The sequence below is a fragment of the Coccinella septempunctata genome, chromosome 5 (assembly GCF_907165205.1).
Source record: "Coccinella septempunctata chromosome 5, icCocSept1.1, whole genome shotgun sequence".
NCBI classification, from domain to species: Eukaryota; Metazoa; Arthropoda; class Insecta; order Coleoptera; family Coccinellidae; genus Coccinella; species Coccinella septempunctata.
In genome coordinates, this window is record NC_058193.1 from 3,017,257 (window position 1) to 3,044,469 (window position 27,213).

Sequence of the window (27,213 nt, forward strand, 5' to 3'; positions counted from 1 at the left end):
AAACGGCCTGCATCGCTCCTGGAATTCCGAGTGTACAGAGGTGTACGATGTTAGCTTCAAACGGCCCATCCTACACAACTGTCCGGTATGATCCCCTTCGAACTAGGCCACCCACCGGGGTTACGGGGGTTACGGGTGTGTTCGTCGTCCTTGTTCCGTGGTTTAGTTTTTTCCTCGGTTCACCAAAGTATACCGGCAAACCGCCGTCCGTCTTAACACCAGTTTCGCTTATAATAACCGACTTTGCCCATGTTACTAACCGCCGCTTGTACGCAACGTAGAGTTAACTTGTACTGTTTTCACTTACGCTCTTGCTTCATTCTAACTCCGACCGCTTCATCCCGCATTCTTACTTTGCTCACTCATCATGTTTCGACATTAAAAGCACGTTACATCCCGCTTCTGCTTCTGCACCGCTTATTCACCCTATACCCTGTACGACATCATTATGTATATAGAAGATATTGAATAGAAATTTCATGGTTATTGTGTGTTTTATTTTTTTCTCCCGAATAGAGTTTTTAAGATATTTCAGAGATAGGGGACTGTCCGAACTTCATGAACATCTGACCCCTGGACATAACTTTCTCTGACTGTAGCTCCTGGTCACCTGTGGGATACCGCCTACAGGTTCCGAGTGTCCTCAACACTTTAAACTAGAGGTGGCGCCCGAGGTTTCTATCTTCGGAGAAGAAGACGGCAACAGATGGAGACAGGAGGTCGTCACACTTTTCAACTACTGTCGCTGTCATCCAGGGCTAGATTTATATTTCTATATCGGAATCATTACGAATTTTCCGCAACAGTGGTCTTTGGTGGAAAGTCCTTTGTTAATTCGTTGTTGTCGAGTTGTACTTTTTAATATCATTCAGGAAAAAGAGTCTATTCGCTCGAAAGAGGACATAGACGTGAACACGGTGAACACGGCACAGAACACATACTCAACACCTAAAACATATTTCAAACTTGTCTTTCCTATAAAATCGTCAAGATTTTCCATGAATAAATTTGTATAACAGCTTTTTATAACATTTCAGATAATAGACTAAAATTTTACATTAAAGAAACAACACAACATTTAGAACCATCAAAAATAGTGTATGTCTAAAATTGAATGTGTCAGGAGCTAAATAGAACAAAAAAAAACAATTCCTAAAAATGATACAAAAAGATCGAACAACACACAGAAAATAGTTCTCAATGAACACGTACGAACTGAGAGAACATCAGCCTCTTCACGGTAGACGCTTTATAAGTGAAATGATTCATACAAAATTCTATGATGCGATGAACTATATAATATATATATAATAGGGAAGATGTCCAACACCTTAGTCCTTAGTCTAAAGCTGCATTCACAATCAATTCGCGGGCCGAAGTGCACTTCGGCACGAAAGTTGGCACAAAATTTACCATTCGCAATAATCTTGGAACCAAATACTCAAATGAATAGAAAATGTAACTGATCAAAACATAAACATCAGCATCATCCATATCCGGCACGAAATTCCTTGCCGCAGTGATAGTTTGCAGCTCGTAAGAAATTTGGTCAATTTCCAATTCCGTGCTAGTCTTGAATTTCATTATGAATGGTAATGGAGAATGCCATCTGCTAAGCTTCCGTGGCGAAGTGCACTTCGGCCCGTGAATTGATTGTGAATGAAGCTCAATCTCACTGATACTGAACAATAATATCTTAAATTCAAATTGACAATTGAACCACATCAGACGCTTGGAGATTGAAAACCTTTATTGTGTTTCGTTCATTTATTCAATCGTACTTGAATATGATGCTGCAATATTCAGTATGCGGTGTAAATACCGTTAATTATGTATCGAGCTTATTTATGTGTATTTGCTGTTATTAATAACATTTATTTTGTGTACCTATTAAACGAATGATTTGTATAGTATCTGTATGAAATAATCGAGTGCCTTAATCATGATACGCATGTTGAGATCGTGGAACGTGCTGGGGAATGGATTCGTTTCTTCCCCTTCACTTCAACAACAAATTTTTCCGTTTCATGCTCAATACATCGAGAAGAATTATTTATATTTCAGAAATAACGGAAAACTACCTGATATGAACCTTGCTCTATTCAATATGACATGAATCGATGTAAATAAATAACGTTTCCACAGCATTCATGCTATTATTGTTATTTGCCATTTTAGCCCTGAGAAAGATTCAAAACGTAGGCGACGTACTAATATAGATGCAATAAAATTGTCCAAATTTCTGATGAAGAATTTTCATTCATATAATTTAACAATTATCATTCTAATATTAGATGATATACTTCAAAATTCTCACAATTTGTTTCGACAGTGTTGGTATGAATGCGAGTTCAAAAGAAAGTATCTTGGGTTGTTCAGAAAGATTCGCGAAAATTATCGTTGAGTGGCTTATCTGGGTAGGATTGTATTCTGTGATGTCTTGTAGCCTGAGGAAGGTAGAAAATAAATCACTGAAACATCATCATAGGGATATAGGATTTTGTTCGGTTCCTTCAAAACATTATAGTTCCGGTCGTCGCATAGATTTTCACATCGTCATTCATTCATTCATTCATTTATTCATTCATTCATTCATTTATTCATTCATTCATTCATTCATTGCTGTATTCCGTTGCCGGGAATTAATCTACAAAAAGACCAAAAAAGGAAAAAAAAAATAAGTGCGAACAGACTTATAATTTTTCAGGGCTAATTGCGTCAAGGTAAGTACATGGAGACTTGGGAATTCAATTCAGACGAGCCGAATTGAAATAAATGAATGCGGTACTAAAAGTGATTCTTGAGGATTACCACTTATAATTATTATAGTAGTTTTTGTTCTTAGTTCTCATAGCTGTTGATCAATAATTGCACTTATTGGATCTGAAAAACTTCTTGCCTTGACTATGTTTTCATAGTGTCGTTTTTCTTCAGAAATTTTATTATTATGCCACCAGATATTTAGTTTTGTTTTTTGCGTTTCCAGTAGATATCTTCTAATTCGTGTTAAGATGCTTTCATCGTTTGGCGATCGAAATTATATGAAGAAGAACCACCTCCGCCTCAATTGGCACCACAAAAGGTGACACTTTTCATATGTTTTGCTAATTTTTCATTTATATAGAGGTGAGAGCAAAATTTCAAGGAATACATGAAATTTCAAAACAAAAGAGCCCTTATCGATTGAAATTTATTTTGGGAGGATTCTGCATTTCCTGAAACTTTTTAGGGTTTCAACTCCCAATCTCTGAAACAAAATCAATTAATGTCAAACAAAAGATACAATTCAGAAGATGTTTGAAAATTGATTTTCGTCTGATGAAGGAGTTTGATATAGACTCCGAAACGTTAAAATTTAAAATTATAGTCTCAACGTTCTTTATTTTCAGTTCATTGTCAGGCAACAATTTTTTTAGTTGATTTGCTGCTGACAAATTAGTGCAAGAATTTACGCAGGAGCAAATCGTTTATTTCATTTTTTAATTGATTTAGTTTCAGAGATTGGGAGTGAAAACCCTAAAAAGTTTCAGAAAAAAAAGAGCCCTTGCTAGAATACAAATGCGTTCCGTTGGAAGAGGTTAACACGTTATTCATTTCGCCGGAATAAACGAATTATCGTTACACAATGTGCTTTGTATCAAATTGAGATTCATTTATATCTTTAATAAACATGTTGCCTACGCAGATTATACGTACAGTAGATGAGTCTTTTGCTCGATGTGAAACACTTAACGTGAATAATATGATGAGGTTGCGAGACAAAGCACTAACGAAGTATGAGATCTCCGGAAACTTAATCGATTACAGGAATTATACGGACCTTCGTTACGCTGTTAATTCTGCGTTGAGAAGTGAAGAGTTTGCAGTTTTATCTGAGCTCAAATCTAGAGGGTTGAAACAACGAAGGAAGCGAATATACCTAAGTATATTTTAAATTGCTGAACATCAATCAGTATCAGACATCCATACCCTATTCTATAGAAAATTTTAGGAAGTAAAAACGCAAATATCCTTGACATGTACCTATATGCACCGGGATATAGGCACTAATTTTGTAAGCACCGAGTGGGAGAGGTAAGAGGGGACAATCAGCTGATTTAGAGGTTTGGGAAATCTCAATTTCTTCGAAAATCGCTGCACGTCTATTTCCGCGAAAAATGCCAAACGAAAGACGAATAACCAGAGCATCCTTTGAATTTTTTTCTTTATGTGCATTTCACAATATCATTCTAACGAGAAGCCCACTTACTCCATTCACTTTTATTTTAGCAGTCGGTTGGCCATGGAAATTTGACACATTCCACACTGTATAGTACGAAAATGTGTTGTGACGCTTGTCAAAACATTTTTGGATTTTAAATCAACGCTTTGTTGCCCGTCGAATCTCTTCGGAAAATATGTGACGTACATAATTGAAGTTTATACAAACTGATTGAAGGCATACCAAATCCAGTTATTTGCATGGAAAATACAAGAGATCAGTATAATATCATAATATGCACTAGCTTGAGGGGAGAGTTAATGTTCGTTATCTTCTTTGGCAAAAGTTTGAATACGTTACATCAGTTGTAGATTTCAAAAATATTAACCCGAAGATGAAATGTATATGATGCAGTGGTTGGGAATGGGTATCTCCCGAAGGAATTAACAGATAATTACAAAAATGTTAAATTTTTCAACAAAAATGATCTTGCATCAATATAAGTAAAAGGAATTGAAGGAAGTTTCAAGTCAAGATGAACTTCAACTTTGAACAAAAATTGAATGAACAATTAGCTAATTATCAGGACAATTGGCGCGTATTTGTGGCTGTTCATCTTAATACATCGATATAAAAATAATAATTAGGTATTTATTGGTACCTCAAGACATTTACAATGTATAGGACAAGTCAAATGAAAAATAAAAAAATCAATTTTCGGGAACTTATTCTACGATGACATTCATCGAAAATCCTGTAGTACTTTTCGCATTAATTAACTCAAACATAAAATTCTCAAATGCCACCACTTTTTTGGGTCTCCCAATAGAAGGAAATTCTTTGTCATCCTCTTCATTCACAATCTTTCTGATTGTGGAAATATTCTGCTGAAATATAAGTCGTTTAGATTCAGATGAAACATTATATAAATTCTCTCACATTGAATATGTTCGCTACCGTCTGACGTATTGTGGATTTTAGAATATCTGGGAATAACTATTTGAATGAGCTGACCTGAATTCTAAATAGCACTTCCTGAAACCCTGTCTCTTTTTTCAATCACTTTCGGCCTTTTCGTAATAAAAATTGATATTAGTTGTCATAGATTAACTGTTCATTTAATCTATGTTAGTTGTGGCAACGGCGTTATGACATTAACGACATTTCATGAGTGCCAACCTTACTCCGTTCTAGTTACAAAAACTTGAGAAAATTATTTCATGGCCAACCGACTTCTAAAATAAATGTGAATAAAGTATAGATGGAGCTGCGAGAGCGAAAGTAAACACAAATGCAAGTTTGGATTATGACAGCTCAAATGTCGAAGCAACTGATCTATACTTCATTCAACTTTATTTTAGCAGTCGGTTGGCCATGGAAATTTGACACATTTCACTCTGTATAGTACGAAAATGTGGGGTTATGGAGCTTGTCAAAACATTTTTGGGTTTTAAATCAACGCTATGTTGCCCGTTCTACGTAAAAGTTTTTGTTATTACGTATTTTATCACAATGTCTTCGAAAAATATGTGACGAACATAATTGAAGTTTATACAAACCGATTGAAAGCATACCAAATCCAGTTAAGATGCAACTTCACCGTTGAACAAAAATTTCACATGAATAAACAGTAACAGGGCAACTTGCGCGTATTTGTGGCTATTCGCATCTTAATACATTGATGTAAATATAATAATTAGGTATTTATTAGTACCTTAAGACATTTACATTGTATAGGACAAGTCGAATGAAAAACAGAAAAATCCATTTCAGGGAACTTATTCTCCGATGACATTTATCGAAAATCCTGTAGTAAACTTTTCGCATTAATTCACTCAAACATAAAATTCCCGAATGCCACCACTTTTTGGGTCTCACAATTGAAGGAAATTCTTTGTCATCCTCTTCATTCACAATCTTTCTGATTGTGGGCATATTCAGCTGAAATACAAGTCGTTTAGATTCAGATGAAACATTATACAAATTCTCTTACATTGAATATGTTCGCTACCGTCTGACGTATTGTGGATTTTAGAATATCAGGGTATAACTATTTGAATGAGCTGACATGAATTCTAAATAGCACTTCCTGAAACCCTGTCTCTTTTTTCAATCACTTTCGGCGTTTTCGTAATAAAAATTGATATTAGTTGTGGCAACGGCGTTATGACATTAACGACATTTCATGAGTGCCAACCTAACTTCGTTCTAGTTACAAAAACTTGAGGAAATTATTTCATGGCCAACCGACTGCTAAAATAAATTTGAATGAAGTATACCAGTAAAGGAAATGTCAACTCAACCTAGAATGACACCTAGCAAGACATAGAACATTATGGATAAATTCTTTGGGGAGAAACATGACATGACCAAAACCGTTAACCAAAATTCCAAAACTAACTCACAACAAATCGAGGCAGAGATAGAAGATTTTCAAAAAGTTAGAGCGAAAAGAAAGATGAGGAACAAAAAAGTTAACTTAGGATCGAGTACAGGAAAAGATTAAGTTCGTTTCAAATCATACAAAAGCAGTAAGGAACCGAAAATATGGTTATTTGTTTCCAGAGTGCATGAGTCCGTTGAAGATTCTGACATATCGAATTATGTAGCAGAAAAATGTGGAACAAGGAAAGAGGAAATAGCAGTAAAAAGTCTGAATACCAAGTCTGATGGGGTTTTAGAAGTTTTATGGTAGGGGTGCCAATGAATAATAAAGACGAAGTATACCAAAATAATTTCTGGCCAGAAGGAGTCTCGTTTGCTAGATTCAAATTCATAAAAGGGCAGCATTTTTTAGACAGTATGGACAAGAATCAAACAAATCCGCAATCAGTCACAATGACTAACAATTGGTGTAAACAAAAATTGTCCAGACAATAGGAGCAAGAAAAGAGTTTTTACTCTTTTGCATCAGAATGTAAGATCAATAGGAAGCGCAATAGAAGGAATTGAAGAGATTATGAAATGCAATGAAGATATTGGAGTTTTATGTTTCACTGAACACTAGAAATCTGAGGAACAAATACGATGTTATGCAATACAGAATTTTAGGTTCGAAGCTAAGTTCTGCAGAAGAGAGGGACAACATGGTGGAGTGGCAATTTATGTGAGAAAGGATATCAAGGCTAAGGAACGGAAAGATACAAGCAGGGATTCAAAGAAAGGTCAATTCGAATGTGCTGGAATAGAATACTATTATATATGCAGGCAACAAAAATTGTGTGTATAGCAGTATATATAATGATGGAAATTCTAAACTGATGGTTGACAGATTAAGTATGGTCTTCGATATATTGCTGAATGAACAAATAATATTAACTGGTGATTTCAACGTTGATATGCAAGGAAATGACAACAAAAGACCTGAACTGCTGAGTTTCATGTCTACTTATAATATGAAGCAGACGATGTTTGAGCCAACAAGACTTACAACCCAGGTGACCAGTAACATATCTGTTATGTTTTCTCGGGAGATCGATTGGGGAACTTTGTTATGTGTTATTTTTCTGTAACCATTACGTGGCTGATACGATATTTGGGATGTACCTGTGCTGTATTTAAATTATATCCACATTTTGTAAATTTCATGTACCCGCTCCAAGATATCCACGTAAATTATTTGTAACATTGTTCTTTATTTGCCATGTATCATTTTGAGATCATCGACAGAGCGTGACACCATAAGCGTTTTAACTACCATCGAGGGCGCTGTAAAACGTAAACAAATATGGAGGATTGTGAGAAATGCTATTGATATTGCTTGATATTTATTTATTATCATTTAGACGTTTTGTCAGTTGAATAGTGGATTACTGAAAGTGAAGTGCAGATATTGAACGTTTGATAAGTTATTTGTGTGTCATAGTGATTTTCCAGTGAAATGGTGAATTACTGAAAAAAAAAGTGCTATGGATATCGAACTGTAGGTCAATAAATCATTTCTCGTATTTTCATAGCAGTCCTATAAAACATAATAGGCTATGGTTTCATTATATCCAGCATATAAAAATTATATTTGAATAAATAATGTCCTGTTTGATGTTAATTTCGATATAGGTTATTTTCTCACGTGTTGCATGTACCTCATATGTAGAAATAAATGAATAAATCATATACCTATATTGAAAATTTTTTCTTCGGAAAGATATGAAATATCTTCTTATCATTTTTATAACGCATAACATGGACAAAATTCTTCTAAAAACTTTTTGACCTAAGCCAAAAGATTAACGAACTGTTGATCATTCTTTTTATGGACTGCAGGAAAGTGCAAAGACCAGAAAGACATGTCCTAATCTTTCTTGGAGAAAAATAATCATGAACCCAGCAGTTTGCATGATGTAATTTATTTTTTCTAGTTCTATTAACGTGTGCACTAATTTTGTAATCTGAAATTTATGAAAATATTTTTTTTTTTAACATTAGTTCATTCGTTCACATACCTCACCGAACTGATGTGAGATGTTTTTGAATTTTATTTTCAAAAATGATTGATAAACACACACTATTTGAAATTTCAAAATTCGAGTTCTTTATTATTGCAATAAATTATATTAATTTCCATAATTTTTCATCTTTTTGTTGAAAGCGTTTTCAATAATAACAAATGAAACATAATAAGCATAACACATGAGGGTAATATATATAGATCTCCCATGAAACAAATATTTGCATGATCCATGTTTGAACTATTTATGCTCCTTTCAGAAAGGAGATGTGTTCCTTGTTTGAGGCGGACATAGGAGCATAGTTGCTACATAAGCGTTCTGTATTTGTACTCTTAGTGTGATATATCTGTTATAAAACAAGGAGCGCGGGATACATTTCTGCTTCATAACTGTTATGAGATATGGTCACCTGGGAAATACTAGTGCTACTTGTTTAGATGGAATATATACTAACATAGATACCCTTTATTGCAGCCAAGTAATGAAAACACACATTTCAGATCACACTGCCCAGAAAATTTCTTTCAAGTTAGACAAACCAAAAAACAACAATATTGAGAGGCGAATATACTCGGAAGAAACCACTCAACATCTGATTGAACTCCTGGGGGCTCAAGACTGAAGAATTATCTTTGATACAGATCCAAATGATGTAAACTTGCAATTAGGGTTCCATCAGATTTTCACTGCACAATTGGATAAAGCATGCCCATTGAGAAGAATTCCCATCAGGAAGGTAAAGAAATGGTATAAGCAGGACCCAGTGATATCCTACTTGTTTTAGCTGAAGAAGACAGCAGAATGAAGAGTATGTACAAGAAAGTTAAAACTGAAACTAGCGTGCGCTAGTGTATGAGTGTTTTGGCATCGGAAAGGAAAGGAGAAGAGATAACATTTCCGAGTGCATTTTTGAGAGAAAATTGGGAAAAACTTACCTCAAGAATCGACACGGAATCAATTTGTGTGTCAAGAGCACCTTTGCGATGAAGATATCAAAAAAGATGATGGATGCATTATAAGGGTCAGTACTTGGGCCACTTCTGTACAACATATACATTCACGATATTCCCAAGAATCCAAGAACTATCCTAACGTTATATGCTGACGACACAGGCATAGCAACTCGACACCGCAACCCAGAAGTAATAGAACGAGTTCTACAAGAAACGATTGAAACAACAAATTATTGGTGCATAAAGTGGAAAATCAAGCTCAATGGACAAAAGAGCCAAGCAATATTACTAAAGAAGAGAAGACTGGGACCCACAACCAATCTAGAAGTTGACGGCGAAGAAATCGACTGGAAAAATGAAGCCAAATATTTAGGAATGACGCTTGACAGAGGACTTACTTGGAAAAGTCATATAAAACAAGCAATCGAGAAAACAAAAGCAGCGATGAATAGACTCTATCCTCTGATAGGAAGAAGAAGCGACATGCCGAAAGAGACCAAATTGAAGATAATCAAAGCCGTTGCTAGGCCTCAACTGACTTATGGATCAGTTGCCTGGGGTTTCGCGGCAAAGAGCCATATCAAAAGAATACAGGCCACTGAAAACAAGCTGCTACGATGTGCAATAGATGCACCTTGGTTTGTCAGGAATAGACAGATTTATAAGGACCTGAAATGGGAAACCATAACGGAATTCATGAACAGAAAAGAAGAGAAATTATTCAAAACAGCAGAAAACCATCCGAATCAAGAACTCAGGAGACTAGTGGACTACGACCCAGAGGAAGACAAAAGGAGAATGCGAATTTACCGAAGGAGACCAAGAGAACAATTATGGAGAGATTAAAATAAAAACATGAACTTATTGAAGAATCCAATAAAGTGTTATTCAGTAGAGGATAAACACATAAATCCCAGCACGATAGTGTGCGAGAAGAAAACCGACTAAGAGATGAACGTTTCATAGGCAAATGCCCGGAACCAATATTCAAGAAGCAGTTAAGGGTTTTTAGTGGGTCTCGAGCTCAGGAGAGTGAGAATCCCCACAAGTGTTCCCCCTCAGGAGAGGGTGGTTCGTCTGACTTGCAGATTTTCCCCCTGCTTCATCAAAAAAAAAATACGGATATAGCCTTCGATTCTAGCAGCTTCGCGACCATTACATTTACAAAATCCACAAAGTAACATTATATCAGTATATTCAGTATTCGAAAATGACGGCATTTCGATAATTCTCGTATTGAAAATTCTTGAACACACAACAATCTACCACTTCCGTATTTTTCTCTTTCAGTAATTACCTGACAAGGATTTGAAATGTCAAAATTCTTAGCATGGGCCACTTAGATTTTGAAATGGGTTGAATTCAGAGTATACTAATTTCTTCTGATATCTTTCACATAGCATTGAAAATAAATGATATCTGAAACTACAAATCGATTCAAGCTGCATGTAAGAAGATAAATAATGCACCAGAAAGAAAGGCTAATGAAAGCTGCAACACATTCAATACAAGAGCTAGCAAGTATCAAAAAGAAAATTGGAAAATTGTTGGGGAAGGGGTATAAAAGAATTTCTTTGCGAAAGTGTAAATAAGAAGTCGAAAGTATTTCCTTTTGTATGTGTGCGTCTGATTTCGGTCTGTTATTAATTTTTTCAAATAATATTTTTCCTTTTGGTATGCTAGTACCCTCCTAAAGGCGCGTCCCATGCATAGGTTGAGAAACGCTGCCTTAAGTCATGTTACTGAGAATTTTAATCGATTCAATATGAATTGGCGCATTACTCCGAGATTCACAGGTCCGTGTTTTTTATAAATTGAAAATTCCAAATATTCAATGGTTCATAATATGATGATGCAAAGTGTGTCATTGATAATATTAGGCTTGTTCTAAAGAGTATCAATTGTAGATTCTGAGAAAAATTTCGCTTTTCGAAAATTTGATGTACAGGGTGTTTCACAAGAAGTGGAATGAAAAAAGTACTTTAATTTTCTCAGTCTATACTTGCTCTAACCACAAGTCATGATGTGCAAATATTTGTCACTGGACCATTCACATTTCCTGAAATTTTCATGATCGATTCAGGCGTTCAAGAGTCATGCTGATTGAAAGTTTTTGACAAAATACATAAAACATCCTGTATCTCTCGAACGAATATAGTTAGGACATTTTTTGAACCCATAAAAAATTTATGCCTGATGGCAAATCTCATGACTTACCTCGATTCATTTAATATCAAATCTTCGGAGAGTGTGAGAAAGCAAGTAATTATTCACACCAATGATTGCAGTTTTATTTTCTGCTATATACGCCCCATAAACCTTGAAACGGTAATCAACTTATGTTACAAATTCGCAATTCGTTTTGGCCATGGAAATTTTTTATAGCATATCATTAATCATTCATTTCTTATCGCTCTTAATAATGTTGGAAATTTACAGTAAAACTCCACTATTTTCTTGGAAGCCTACATAGTTCTAAATTTTTGCACGCATCTATATTGATCTTTTGTAATCAAAGCGTATTATCTTCCATTTTATGCATTAAGGATGTATGACTTGAATGCTCATATGAATCGTTTCTATTTTTTCCGTCGTTATTTGCAATGGAGAAAATTCACAAGCGAGTCATAATGAATATCCATCGTTTCCTTCGTTGTCGTAAGTCCGATGTTGTCATTGGGCTATTTCCATCATTTTCGAAAAACCATTCTATTCAGTTATATTCTATCCGAGGATATTGAATATGAAAAACCGTGAACTTATTTATTTTGAATCTGAAATAATCTTTGAGTTATAATAAAACCATGTAAGGTGGGGAAGATTTTGTTCAGTTGCAATAGTACAGGTTTTGCCAAATTAGATGTCCAGTGAGAGGATATCCGAAACTAGATATAGTGGGGCTCGGAACTCAGGGAATATCTATAAATAAATAAATTTCTGCGGCAAATAATTTTTTGTATTTTTTTTAAGACTTTACCTTAAAATAATTGTTCAATAAGTAAAGTCAAAATAACCCACAGAAGTTGTTAGATTTTTTGAATTTGAGCAGAAATATATTAAAAGTTTCTTATGATATCAATACTCTTCGAGTTATGTGCGATTGAGACCGAATATATTTTACTTAAAAAAAGCCACGTTTCTGAACAGGTTTTAACGAATAGGTTATTCAAAAGTTGAAGGCTCCATAGAAAAACTTGTTATAAACAAAACTTTAGCTTATTTAAAAACAAAACAAACTAGTCGACTCTTCCCCATGTTGGAAATCCTACCGTACCGTGGCTCTTTTCTGTTTATATAAAAAGAGATCAATGGCATAAAATGGATCACCTCAATTTCAAGTTTATAATAGCGGAAATATTAAAAGATGTTGGTTGAAGTCAACGTTTGTAACAATTCCATAAAAAACTAATGCCAAAAGGTGAGAATAACACAAAAATATAGGCCTCATGAGTCACGTGTAATTCACAAAAGAATCTACCAGAAGTGTGGAGAGCATACGTCCAAAACTCAGTTTGGTTTTCGAGACGTACTTGAAACATGAGAGGCACTATTTGCGATGCGGGTTTTGATCCAGCGTTGCAGAGACGTTAATAGCCCAGTATACCGTTGCTTGATCGATTAGAGCAAAGCCTTCGACAGGTTGAGCATGATATGTAAGTTGATGTCAATATTAAAGAATATCTAGACGATCGAGATTTGCGAATAATAAATAACTTTTACCACAATCAAACAGCTAACATCAACATCGGCAACGATTTTACAGAGGACGTTAAGATTCAGCGAGGGGTGAGATAGGGCTGTCTTGTCTCCCTTACTATTTAACATCTATTCGGAGGTGGTAATGAAGCGGGCACTGGAAAACATAAAAAAAAATCCTGATAAAGAGAAAGCGTTTGAACAACCTCAGATACGCAGATACTCAGATACAACTCAGATACAACCATCATTGCGAACAGATTGGAAAAATAAGTCGATATGACAGTCAGCGAAAACTGTACTCCTGGTGAACAGCTATATGTGAACCAATAACCAGAGTAAACAACTTTGTCTACCTGGGTATCAATCTGAAGAAAGACTGTGATCATTCAAAGGAAGTGAAGCAACGCATTGAGAATGCCAGAGCATTATTCAGAAGCATGTCAAAGATCTTCAAAATCTATTATTCAACAATTAAAATATGCTTAGTGCGATGCTACATATTCTCTGTACTCCTGTACGACTTTGAGTCATAGACACTGATTCAATCATGGATGAAAAAACTTGAAGCTTTCGAAATATGGCGCTATAGGAGAATACTGCGGATATCCTAAGTGTACCACGTATCAAATAAGGATGTTCTGAGGAGGATTGAAAAAGAACCAGAACTGTCGTCCAAGATCAAACAGCGAAAGCTGGAATACCTAGAGCATATAACTAGAATCGAACATAGATAGCCTGTTGCAGCTAATTTTACAGGGCAAAATTTACGAGTTCCAAGTAAAAGAAACTCTTGGCTGCAGAATCTAAACATTGGATTCTTTGGGGCCGCCGCAGATAAAGTGAAGATAGCCATGTTGGTCGCTAACATTCGTCACCAATAGGCACTCCATGAAGAAGAAGAACAGCAACTTAACAGTGTTATGCAGATGATCGCACGATATTTTGACCTGATACACCAGAGAAGTTTCATATTTCATTTCTCAAATGAAGATTTTCATTTCAAAATAATTGAAGTTCAATAAAAAGAGAAATAAAATAGTAAATAGTGTTACTGAAAAGCATTTTTCACCCAGAAACTCATTCATATCATATGGTTCCATATTCAATGGTTAATTAAGAATGAACAGGAAAATCTCGTTCCAATTAATAATTACAGTTGGGAAATATCGGTCCAAGGAACAAACACAAGAAACTATTCTTTCACGACGTTTCGGCACTTTATTGTGCCTTCTTCAGGCTAAAAAATGGAAAATTATGCTATAAACAGTGACATAGATAATATAAAAATATGATGGCATAATATTCATATAAATTACTAAAATTATCGATCTAATACATTACAAATACAGAATAGAATATAAAAAAATATAAAAACACCGAAAACAACATTAAACATCAAAGCAGACTGAGCAAGACAACTGTATAGCAAGACAGGCCAAGGAAAAAAGGAAAAATACTCACTGTCAGAATATTAAAAAAATTTCAATATTTTCATGTACAGAAAATCGTCATAAAAATGAAAATAAAACGGGAAAACGAGTTCTACCGGATCTAGGCATCGATGTATGTTTGCTTTTTGGGTCATGACACATCAAACGCAGAATTCAAATGAATGGAAGAAAAACGATCTACAAACACAACGGAAACACGAGAGACAACATGACACTTGCACAGTGGCGTAACGAAACGACCAAATATTTAACTGGGCTTTCAACATTTTGAAATCAAGTTGGAATATGCCACACTCAACGTACTAACGTCCGTACGTGCATTAACTGTGTTTGGGAACTTCTTTATATAAATCATCTCCTTAAAGCAACGTTTAAACCAGTTGTTCTCCCGACCCAAAATTTCAACGTTCTGAAAATCAAAATTGTGGTTGGATGATGAAGCATGAGCAGATAATGCTGTGGATTCTTTTTTATTCTTGCAATCCCTTTCATGTTGGGCAGATCTGTTGCCCAAATATTGCCCTGTTTGCCCGACATAACACACGCTACAATCCCTACAGTTGATCTTATAAACCACCCCAGAACATCTCTCCTTCGGATCCCTATCCTTAAGCTTTGAAAAAATAGACCGAACAGTTTTGTTGTAGTAATAAATAACACGATTTGTACTATCTTTCATTAATCGTTTGAGTTGTTCGGACAACCTCGGTACATAAATCAACTTACAGACTCTGACATTATTATGGGACTCGTCAACATTATTCAACGTGTGCGGTGGAGGTTCAACATTAGAAGAATAAAAAATTTTATGTATCAAACTTTTCGGGTAACCATTCCTCATCAGAAATAAAGTTTGCTCATCGAAATTTTTCTTGTGAAACAACTCGTCCGATAAATTCTGAATTTTGTGCTTTATCGATTTTATTATCATAACTTTCTGAATTCTCGAGTGCGCTGAGTCATAATGTAAGACTCTACCTGATGATATCGGTTTTCTATAAATGTCAGTGATAATCTTGTTGCCCTCTCTAATTAGAAGAACATCCAGAAACGGGATTCGGTTATCACTCTCTAACTCATATGTAAATTGGAGGCTGCTATGGAAACTATTGAAAACTTGCAGGACTTGTGGAACCTTATCCTTTGGAATGGATAAAATAATGTCATCTACATAAAAAAACACAAACGGAATCAAGAAGTCAATCTTCGACAAAACAAACGAGATCACCTTATTCATGACCATCTCAGCCAAAATTGGGGAGGCTGGGTTTCCCATAGCAGAACCTCTAATCTGGGAGTAAAATAAACCATCATAAGTACAATAGCTGTTCACGAAAATAAACTGAATAATATTTATTATTTATTTATTAATATAAGATCAACTGTAGGGATTGTAGCGTGTGTTATGTCGGGCAAACAGGGCAATATTTGGGCAACAGATCTGCCCAACATGAAAGGTATTGCAAGAATAAAAAAGAATCCACAGCATTATCTGCTCATGCTTCATCATCCAACCACAATTTTGATTTTCAGAACGTTGAAATTTTGGGTCGGGAGAACAACTGGTTTAAACGTTGCTTTAAGGAGATGATTTATATAAAGAAGTTCCCAAACACAGTTAATGCACGTACGGACGTTAGTACGTTGAGTGTGGCATATTCCAACTTGATTTCAAAATGTTGAAAGCCCAGTTAAATATTTGGTCGTTTCGTTACGCCACTGTGCAAGTGTCATGTTGTCTCTCGTGTTTCCGTTGTGTTTGTAGATCGTTTTTCTTCCATTCATTTGAATTCTGCGTTTGATGTGTCATGACCCAAAAAGCAAACATACATCGATGCCTAGATCCGGTAGAACTCGTTTTCCCGTTTTATTTTCATATTTATGACGATTTTCTGTACATGAAAATATTGAAATTTTTTTAATATTCTGACAGTGAGTATTTTTCCTTTTTTCCTTGGCCTGTCTTGCTATACAGTTGTCTTGCTCAGTCTGCTTTGATGTTTAATGTTGTTTTCGGTGTTTTTATATTTTTTTATATTCTATTCTGTATTTGTAATGTATTAGATCGATAATTTTAGTAATTTATATGAATATTATGCCATCATATTTTTATATTATCTATGTCACTGTTTATAGCATAATTTTCCATTTTTTAGCCTGAAGAAGGCACAATAAAGTGCCGAAACGTCGTGAAAGAATAGTTTCTTGTGTTTGTTCCTTGGACCGATATTTCCCAACTGTAGTTAATTAAGAATTTTCTTCTCGAGAAATTTTAGAGTATCTATTTTCGGTACCTATATTTAGAGAGTTTTGAAAAATTTCAAGCATCTAAACTCTGAGTAGTTTATAGATGGTTTTTGGGTAAATTGAATAACAATGTTCTTCTAAAATATTTCTTTTTGAGATTGGTGTTGAAAAAACAGATCTTTGTGTTCAAACAGAAATATCGCCCATTCTTGAAAATATAATAGTTATATAGTGTTGAAATATCATTCCTTCTGAAGTATACTCTACACGATTTCCTAAACGTTAAACTTTCCATTATTCTTAGCGCTTTCTTCTAGAGAATGGGCAACCTCTACTTTTTACTTTTTGAATGAGCTACCCTCAATTCTTAATAGCACTTACTGATACTTTGGCTCCTCTATTTTCCAATCACTGTTAGCATTTTTATAATATTATTGGCCGTTTGCCCCGTTTCAGTAATCAATGATGCCATGTTCAGGCACAGAATTTCTCTAAACTAAACATCGTCTAAGAAATTAATCATTGATTACGGCCATAATTGTGGCATGACATTAGAGACATTTCATGAGTGCCAATCTCACTCTTACGAAAACATAAGAAAATTATTTCATGGCCAAGTGCTTTTATCAAAGTGAATGGAGTATGGATGAATAATTTTCTCTTGAAATTTCTCGAGATCGACAACTTTTGCGGAGAGATATGACGTCGACCATTATACATAATTAATAGTTGTAACACAGAATCAGAAACTTGTTCGACTGAAGAACCGCCTATCTGCAAAATAATTATTTTGCATTAATCGAAATGAATTCTTCGTTAGGTATATGGAATTTTATTTTTTATAAAACCTACCAAACTAACGATGTGAACTACTGTTCTCATTATTAATCACAATGAGTTGAAAAATTACTTTTTTACCACTAAAATACTTCTTTAAACGGCGCACATTCTGTTATCAAACAGCTGATACACGAATATTATTTCCATAGAACTCTAGTTATGATGTAAGCAGGGGTTCATGGGATGTGATCGGATTAGTAGGAATAGTCCAACAAAATGAGACGATAAATTCACCACATTGGTACTTAGATTACCGCGTATTTCATTCGAGTATTATAATGAAACGATGAGCCTTGAAAATAGCCCTTACTGGAACTTCGGTAAAGAGAACACTGCTAAAGTAAGAGGTATAAGAGGATATATCAAGAATACGACCTATATATTTTGGATCAAGTTCCATAAAACCTTGAAGGTTCTTCGGAACGTAGGAGAATTTATATTTTATAGAAACGAAGTTATAGACAATAACATTTTATGGGAGCCGTAAGGACACATATGAATTGTATATCTTTGGGGAATTCATTATCTGAGGTAATAAATGATGGGTGATATTGTTCATCTCAAGATTGAAAATCTCACATGAGTACATATATATTATTATGATATACTGTTTTTCTGTTAGAATTCGATAAAAAATCACCTTAGTTGACCAATTTGATGTTTTGTCTTTCTGGTGAATATGAAGTAGGTAAATAATTATTTACTTCAACAACTGTACTTATAGAGGGAATTATGAAATATTTTGCGCAAATAATACAAAATGGTTGTTTTGAAAGTACGTGTAGATCAAAAAGAGGTGTTTGAATTTAAAAGGTGAAGTAGTAGTGATTTTTTGGTATATTGTTAGGCTAGGGACCCTAACAAAAAATCCAACTTTTCGACCTAGATGCGTATGCGCTCGAGACGCCATCTTGGATTTTTGATAAAAAAATTTGTTTTTTTTTGATAATGACTCAAAAACGGTGGCTTTCACGACAAAATACAATATATACATATAGGGCTGTAAGGTCGCAGGCGGAGAGTAATCTGAGAGAGGGTTAAACACCTGTAAAGTTTATCCCGATGCCATTCGTAGGAAACATTTCGTATTTAATAAAAATGTTTTTTTTATAAGCGTGCGCAAACCCTTTTTCCCACACGCATTTCAAGTTGCAAAGAGTCACTTTCCCAAAAGGTGCGGGAAAAACGCCTGCTATTTCTTTCCGGCACGAAATTGCATGCGGGAATGGATTAGTAGGGGTTTTCCCCGATATCAAAGATTATAGAGAAGGAAGATGGGAAACGAAGCGACTACACTTGCGTGAGCGCCGCCTGGTGGTTCCGTTGTGTATTAAAATACTAAGACTGGTTAAAATATTTATTCAAGGGCCATTTGGCATTTCATGGAGATATTTCAACATGGCCGTTTTGTTTACGTTTTGATTTTCGTACCGCTCGTTCAACTCGCTCGTTCTTATTTCAATGTTATTTGTGTATATAGTGAAAACTTCAAAATCAAAGATTTTGCTCAAAATATCGTATGGAAAATATTGTATGGTGAAGAACTGTTGAAACTGCCGTTTGGGATTCTCCGAATATAAGTTTTTTGAATTTAACAAAGAAAATGGAATCGTAAGTATTGAAACTAGTACCATGTGACTCGGATGTTGATTGATTTTTATTTTCAGTGTTCTGAAATGGATAGAATTTTCCGGGCTTCAAGACATTGACTTGAGTAAAAGCTACACCATGTGCAGTGAACATTCTACCAGAGATTATAGAGTTAGGTTCTATAATCTATAATCTTTGCATTTTACTTGAAGTCAATTTGAATCTTTTCATCCACGCAAGTTGCTGTATGCAGGAAGCATCCCATGCATGAAAGGGCCACCAAAGGAACCACATGCGATGGAGGGCGAGCAGTTTGAAACTGATACATCGAATACTGATGGTAAGTCTTCCTAGGTATCTGCAATGCATAACTGAATTCATTGCTCATTTATCATATATTGAATGCATATCATTTTTATATGCAGGAAGCATTCCGTTCATGGAGGGGTCACATTAAATGAAAAGCAAGCAGATTGAAAGTGTTACGACAAATACTGATGGTAAGTCATCCTAGATATCTGTGACAAAAATAATTGAATGAATTATCATCTTATATATGAGAACATTTATGCAATATATTGAATTAATTGTTTTATTATGAAAGTAGATTACAAGAACTTCCTCTTTTTCAGATATTCTTTCGAGTGTACCTGAAAGAAGTTCCCACACTCTGTAGAGTACTTCCAAGTCTTTCCCCAGAAGTGATAGAAAGATCCGAAAACTGAAATTAACAATCAACTCCTTGGAATGCAAAATATGTGGTACCTATATCGATTATTTGTTCATTTAGATTTCTGATAAAGATTGTACAAATTCAACAAATTCTATTGCCCCAAAAAAATTTATTCCATGGAAATAAGAACTTTGATATATAATATTCAATACGTACTTTTGTATCCTTTATTCAAAGCTGTATTATTTGTATACAGGTGTTTTCAAAGGTGAGAAATTCGACACAATTATTCTCACCAGTTGTACATGTCAAAAAAAACCTCACCTTTAAATATACCCTGTAAAATCTTCAATTCTGTCAATTTTTTTATAAATTTCGAATAAAAATATAGCAAATCTAACAGAGTATTTCATTAATATTAATTGATTCAAAACAATGTTTACATAAAAAAAACATCCTGATCACGAAACAAAGCCCTGGTACTGTTTTGTCGCTCAGGATGTTTTTTTCTGGTCTCGACTAAGTCGATATTCGAATCCAATACAAGGAATAAAATTCGAATTTCGCGCCCTTAAATTATAAAGCAGACAACTGTAATTTTACTGTTTGACATTACGATTTCAGCGCCATCTAATTTCTCAGTATGTGAAACACAGGCCCAAAGTGTAGTCGGTTTTTAGTACTAGATTAGTAGGGTCGTTTCCCATCTTCCTACTCTATAATTTTTGCCCCGATATATCGTGTCTGAACGTAATTCCTAGCTTTCGCTGTACTCTTTTCCAGGTGAACTGTCAAGTTAGAAATTAGTATTTTGGATTGTGAAATTAAAATTATCAGAAAATTATAAAGATGGTTTTTACGGATGTGTAAAAAGCATTTATTGTTCAACCTTATTTCAAAATAGAAGGAGGGTGGAAGTATTCTTTAATGTTCCAGCGATATTCCCAATGTTTCTTAAAGAATCAATCTTTCGAAAGTATTGTTTTGCGATGCGTTGACGGAACAGGTATGCTCAAGCAAAAAAAAGTAGTGGTTGACCAAAGAAAAAAACCTCAGAGTTATTCAGCAATAAAGAAAATATGATGACAAGCTCCACGAACCTCTGTTCGGGTTTTATCTCAAGTGGCTAAAGTATCTGTTGGCACATTTTATGCCACACGATTTTGAATGGAAGACATCAGTTTGTTTTCATAAAGATTGACATGTTATCAGAAAATTGAAAAGATTGATTACCAACCCTTGTAGCATCAAAAAAAAATTGGAGTTCGGTATGCATCAGTCAATGCCGTCAATGGGACCACGTGGAACCTATTTTCTTTTATGGAACTTCAACAGTAGAACGTTATCAATAAATGGAAAGCATCACGCCTTTTTAAAGCTGAATTGAATTTTGATAAATTGTCCGATATTTATTTTCATGTAATTCAGTTCTTCAGTTTAGTCAAAGATTTTCAGTAACGACCAAATCAATTCAATATTTATTCATATTAATGAAAAAGGTAGAACCTTTTCACAAAGAAAACACATAATGCCACGATCCGTTCAAGATTCATGTCTCTTCCGTATGAAACTAGTGGAAATCGGTTAAAATTTTTACCAAAATTTTTCTAACCGCCTTAGATTGTTTGGATTCTTGTGATCTGATTTAATGGAAGAAATGCTTTACGCATTTTGGGCGAAAATAACTTTTCCTTAAAAGTGCCTTTCCATACGAAATTACGATGTATAGGTTAATTGTTTACATTTTGGAAAGATGAAGTAATTCAAGAAAAGACCTACGTTCAGGCACCGAATATTAACGTTTAAAATTCGATAGCTTACTTGACGAAGAATTTTTTTGAACGCACGTTATTATAGACTAAATTAAATTCTATCATGTCATCTTAGGGGGATGAAGTCGGACGGTAATAGGATTTTCAGCTATAACGGTAAAACAGTGAAAAGATTTTACAGTAGACTGAAGGACAGTGACGATATAAAGATGATCTCTGATGTGGTATATAGGGTGGATTGTCGTGACTGTCATGAATGTTATGTCTATGTCGGTCAAACGAAGCAATACCTCAAGAAAAGAATGAGCCAACACACTAGAGATTGCGTTAAATCGTCACAGTCTACAGCACTTTCCTCCAATTCAGTGCTCAATGATCATTCGTTTGATTTGGATAATGTTCAAGTGCCTATGTAGAGAACAAAATCTTCTAAGAAGATCTATTAGGGAGATGATATTTATAACAAGAACACCTCGCACGGACAGATGTGGATTCGTTGAGTACTGTATATTGTAATCTGATAAATCAAATAAGACTGTGATAACCATGTGAGGGAGGTTTATTGATGAGAACGCATCGTTATCGTTCATTGTTGTTTTTCGCTTGACTGAATGTACCTACCTGTTGAGAGATTGCCTGTTTTGTATCATATCTCGTTTCTTATTTTTATGAAATCTGTATGATATGTTTTTTACAACCCAGCAAACACTGAAATCCAGTCACTGTACAAAAACTGTACTTCGTTGCTTCAATTGACTGCAATGACGGTAATGCAATAACTGCACCAAAAAGGACCGTATATGACCCGGTGAACTGTGCAGTTATTGTACAGTACAAACTGCATTCGACATACAGCCACAGCTGCACTTCAAAAACAGCGATGGTATTGCAATCACTGTACAGCAAGCTGCACTTCAAATGCAGCAGTGACGTGCTAAAACTGTACAGCAAGCTGTACTTTAAATGCAGTATTCACTTTGCAAAAACTGCACTTTAAATGCAGTGATCACTGTGCAAAAACTGTACAGCAAGCTACACTTCAAATGCAGCAGGTAAGTGCAAAATCTATACAGCTAGCTGTATTTTATATGCAGTTTGGTCACTGTGCAAAAACTGAACAGCAAGCTGTTTTTTATATACAATAGACACTGTGCTCAAACTATACAGTAAGCTACACTTCAAATGTAGCAGTCACTGTGTAAACACTATACCGAAACTTGCAATTACGAAACAATATTCTATGTAGAGAAGTTACCTATACAGGGTGATTCCGGAGGAGACCGTCAGATTTTAGGTGAAGTATACACTAGTCAATATAGTTTCGGGACAATGTTGGGTTTATGGTTCGGAGCCTTCATTGAGAGTCTACAGGGTGATTTGTCCGATTCGACCGATTTTTCTTTTATTCATAACTTTGGTATGGCTTGATCAATCATGACGAAATTTTCAGTGTAGAACAATATGATTATCTTCTTTCAATAATTCCAACACTTGTTCAAAAATACAGGGTGGGAATTATGATAAGTTCAGATTAAGTATGCAGGTCGAAAAAACACCCTGTACATTCCGTTTTCAGAAATTTTCTACTTGCTTCAGATTCTACCATAAGTTTACATTACTGGAGCGTTTTTATTTTTTTTGGCACACGTCCATTTTTCCCAGAAAAATTTTTCAAAGATGAACAATATCGTTTTTTCGCTCCAAGGCATTGAGAATATTCTGAACTAGATGGTAAAGCTGTATCGTCCAATAATGCAAAGCTCTTCCTGAGTCCTAAAATAAATTTTACAAATTCGAAATTCATTTTTGATCGCTCATATTCAGATGTATAAAATCATTTAATTCAAAAAATTTCTTTATACGTACGTGAACCAAAAGAATCTACATACTACTACTACAAATACAGAATAAACATTCGAAACATATGAAAGGCAAAATTATGGATTAACATAAAATTCAGGTGATTTTCGGCACACTTCCGGTTTTCTATGAAGCGAATATTCCTAAAACATGGTAGTTTCGTTCAAAAATGTACATATCCGCTCTATGTACTTTCAGCATGACGGAGCACCACCTCACTTTGCATTGAATGTGAGAAATCACCTGGATGTAAATTATCCGAACAGATGGATTGGTCTTGGAGGCCCTATTGCTTGGCCACAAAGATCGCCTGATTTGAACACTTTAAATAATTTTGTGTGGGGATATCTGAAAACGAGAGTTTATAAGGTTGAAATTAGAAGTAGAGAACACCTAGTTGAAAGGATTTTCGAGGAATGTAATATCTTGAAGCAAAATCAATCACTCATTAGAAGGTCAATTGGAAATTTAATGAAAAGGTCTCGAATATGTATTCAAAAAAGGGGAAATCATTTCGAACATTCTATGTAAATTTGTGTTAATCCTTAGTTTTGCCGTTCATGATATGTTTCGAATGTTTATTCTGTATAAGTTGTAGATTTTTTGGTTTAAGTAGGTAGGTATAAAGATATTTTCTGGATTAAATGATTTTATACATCAGAATATGAGTGATTAAATATGAATTTCGAATTTGAAAGAACTACTTTAGGACTCAGGAACAGCTTTGTATCATTGGACGACACCGGTTTACATTCCAGTTCAGAATATTCTAAATGCCTTGGAGCGAAATAACGATATTGTTCATCCTTGAAAAATTTTTCTAGGAAAACTGGATGTGTGCCAAAAAAATTAAAAACGCTCCAGTAATGTAAACTTATGATAGAATCTGAAGCATGTAGAAAATTTTTGAAAACGGAATGTACAGGGTGTTTTTTCAACCTGCAAACTTAATCTAAACTTATCATAATTCCCACCCTGTATTTTTGAACAAGTGTTGGAATTATTGAAAGAAGATAATCATATTGTTCTACACTGAAAATTTCATCATGATTGATCAAGCCATACCAAAGTTATGAATAAAAGAAAATCGGTCGAATCGGACAAATCACCCTGTAGACTCTCATTAAAGGCCCCCAACCATAAACCAAACATTGTTTCGAAACTGCCTTAACTAGTGTATACTTCACCTAAAATCTGACGGTCTCCTCCGGAATCACCCTGTATAAACAGAAATTTTATACTGCAAATCGAAACAATTTCACTTGATATTTTGGCGGTAAGTGCAGGGGTGAGTTCACGCAATTTGAGGAATGGCCAATGCTCTTGGGGGTGATAATGAACCCTAGGAATTACCTACGACAATCGTCGAAGCAGTGTAGTTTGTGCCTGCTATAAACGCCGGTTACGTAGAGGATATAGAGTAGTGCGTCGCCGGTGGCGCCATCGTTTGGCGTATGCTGCACCGCAATGGACGTGTATGCTACCCTGTGATCGCAACCGTCAAGAGCAGTGATGCTATCATTTGGCTAATTCTGGTACCACCATAGTGAGATGAAGTATTCTTCTATCATGGGTATAATCCATATTTTGGTAATGAAAGGAATTAAATCTGTTTATGAAATGTCTCTTTAACCTTCATAATCGAATTTTCAACTTCTTGAAGAAGGTATATGTTTAAGTTTTAGGAATTCCTATGAATTAATAATAATAATAACTGTCATTTATTGACCACAGTCAAAGGCCATCGACCAAAGTCCTTCAGCCTAAATGCCCTATGAATTATTATTCTAGATTCTATTATTAACTCTATATCAAATACTCCATTTCTGAAATGAAGAATTGCAAATACAGAAACTGTGCAGTCACTGTATATCAAATACTGCGTTTTGAAAATGCAGAATTATCAATACAGAAACTATGCAGTCACTGTACATCACGAACTGCGTTTTGAAAATGCAGAATTATCAATACAGAAACTGTGCAGTTACTGTACATCAAGAACTTCGTTTTGAAAATGCAGAATTATCAATACAGAAACTATGCAGTCACTGTACATCAAGAACTGCGTTTTGAAAATGCAGAATTATCAGTACAGAAACTATGCAGTCACTGTACATTAAAAACTGCATTTTGAAAATGCAGAATTATCAATACAGAAACTGTGCAGTTTCAGTACAGCAATCTATGTGCTGCATTCTGGTGGCACTTGTAGTGCAGTATTTGTACAGTTGCTGTATATTGTGTTTGTTGGGAAGTATTCTGATGGGGTGACTTTTATGATAATAATAATAATAATAATAATAATCGAATGATAAGTATTTACCCTGTGTGACTTATGAAAGAATAATAAAAATATATTCATGCTAGTACATTCTAAAAATGTTTGCATACGTAAACGACGGAAAAAATTTTTTTTAAACATTCATGAAATATCAACAAAATCATCACAGAAAAATTCTTCCAAAGTAAAGAAATATTTACTCAATAAATATTTCTTCAAACATAGCTTGAACTGCTTTGCAGGCATCGCCCTCAGAGTGGTCGGCAGCTTATTGAAAAACTTGGGCGCGTAGTATGTTACACCACACTTCATTTTATCGATTCTATGAAAATCAGTATAAATTTGATCTCTTCGACGAGTATTATGTGCATGTATATCCTGGTGTGTCCTATATTCACCCATATGGGATCTTACATGCAATAAACATTGAAATATAAACAGACAGGGAACCGTAAGTATTTTCTTATCTTAAAAAATATGTTTGCATTAATCTCTGTAATTTAGTCTACCTATAACTCTAATAGCCTTTCTCTGCAATCCAAACAGTCGTTTCACACTAGTATCATGACCCCAGCACAAAATACCATATGTTAATCTTGATTCTACAAAAGCACGATACACAGATATCAACACAAAATCCGACACAACCCCCACTAACGATCGCAGCGCATAAACACTTGACGATATACGACTACAAACGTTATCTATATGAGCACTCCACGACAACTTACCCTCTATCAGTACACCCAAGAATTTGATTGGATCAGGTGGATTCATATCCCCCAGATCTCTCATTGAAAAAAACATAAACTCCGTCTTAGTTTCATTCAAGCTGAGCTGATTGCTACTGAACCATTCGGTGACAACAGAAAACAAGTCTCTCATGATGTCGAGGAAAGTTCTTTAGACTTAGCCTTTTTTAGCACTGTTGCGTCAACAGCGAAAAGAACAAAATCTGCATTTGGGTCACAGCCCACAAAATCATTCATGTAAATAAGAAAGTGGAGCGGTCCGAGGACCGATCCCTGTGGCACACCACAATCAACATCCGACATATCAGACAGATCCCCCTCGCGATCGACGCACTGTAATCTATCAGATAAACGCATATGTATGTAGGTTTTTATAAATGTCTATGGTCTAATTATATTCTTCTGAGCGGTGAGACTTTAATCAGGAACACAACTTGATACAACCT

At 35.0% G+C, this 27,213-nt stretch overlaps 1 protein-coding gene and 1 long non-coding RNA gene across 2 annotated transcripts in view; one reads left to right on the forward strand and one right to left on the reverse strand.

Annotated features, from left to right (window-relative positions):
- The window catches only part of LOC123313827 (metabotropic glutamate receptor 2-like), a 642,000-nt gene that overhangs the window by 179,689 nt on the left and 435,098 nt on the right, over nucleotides 1-27,213 (reverse strand). The window lies entirely within an intron of this gene.
- Nucleotides 19,855-20,502, forward strand: LOC123313831. Its single transcript, XR_006537778.1, has 2 exons — nucleotides 19,855-19,929; nucleotides 20,062-20,502. It is a non-coding gene; the product is annotated as an uncharacterized LOC123313831 (long non-coding RNA).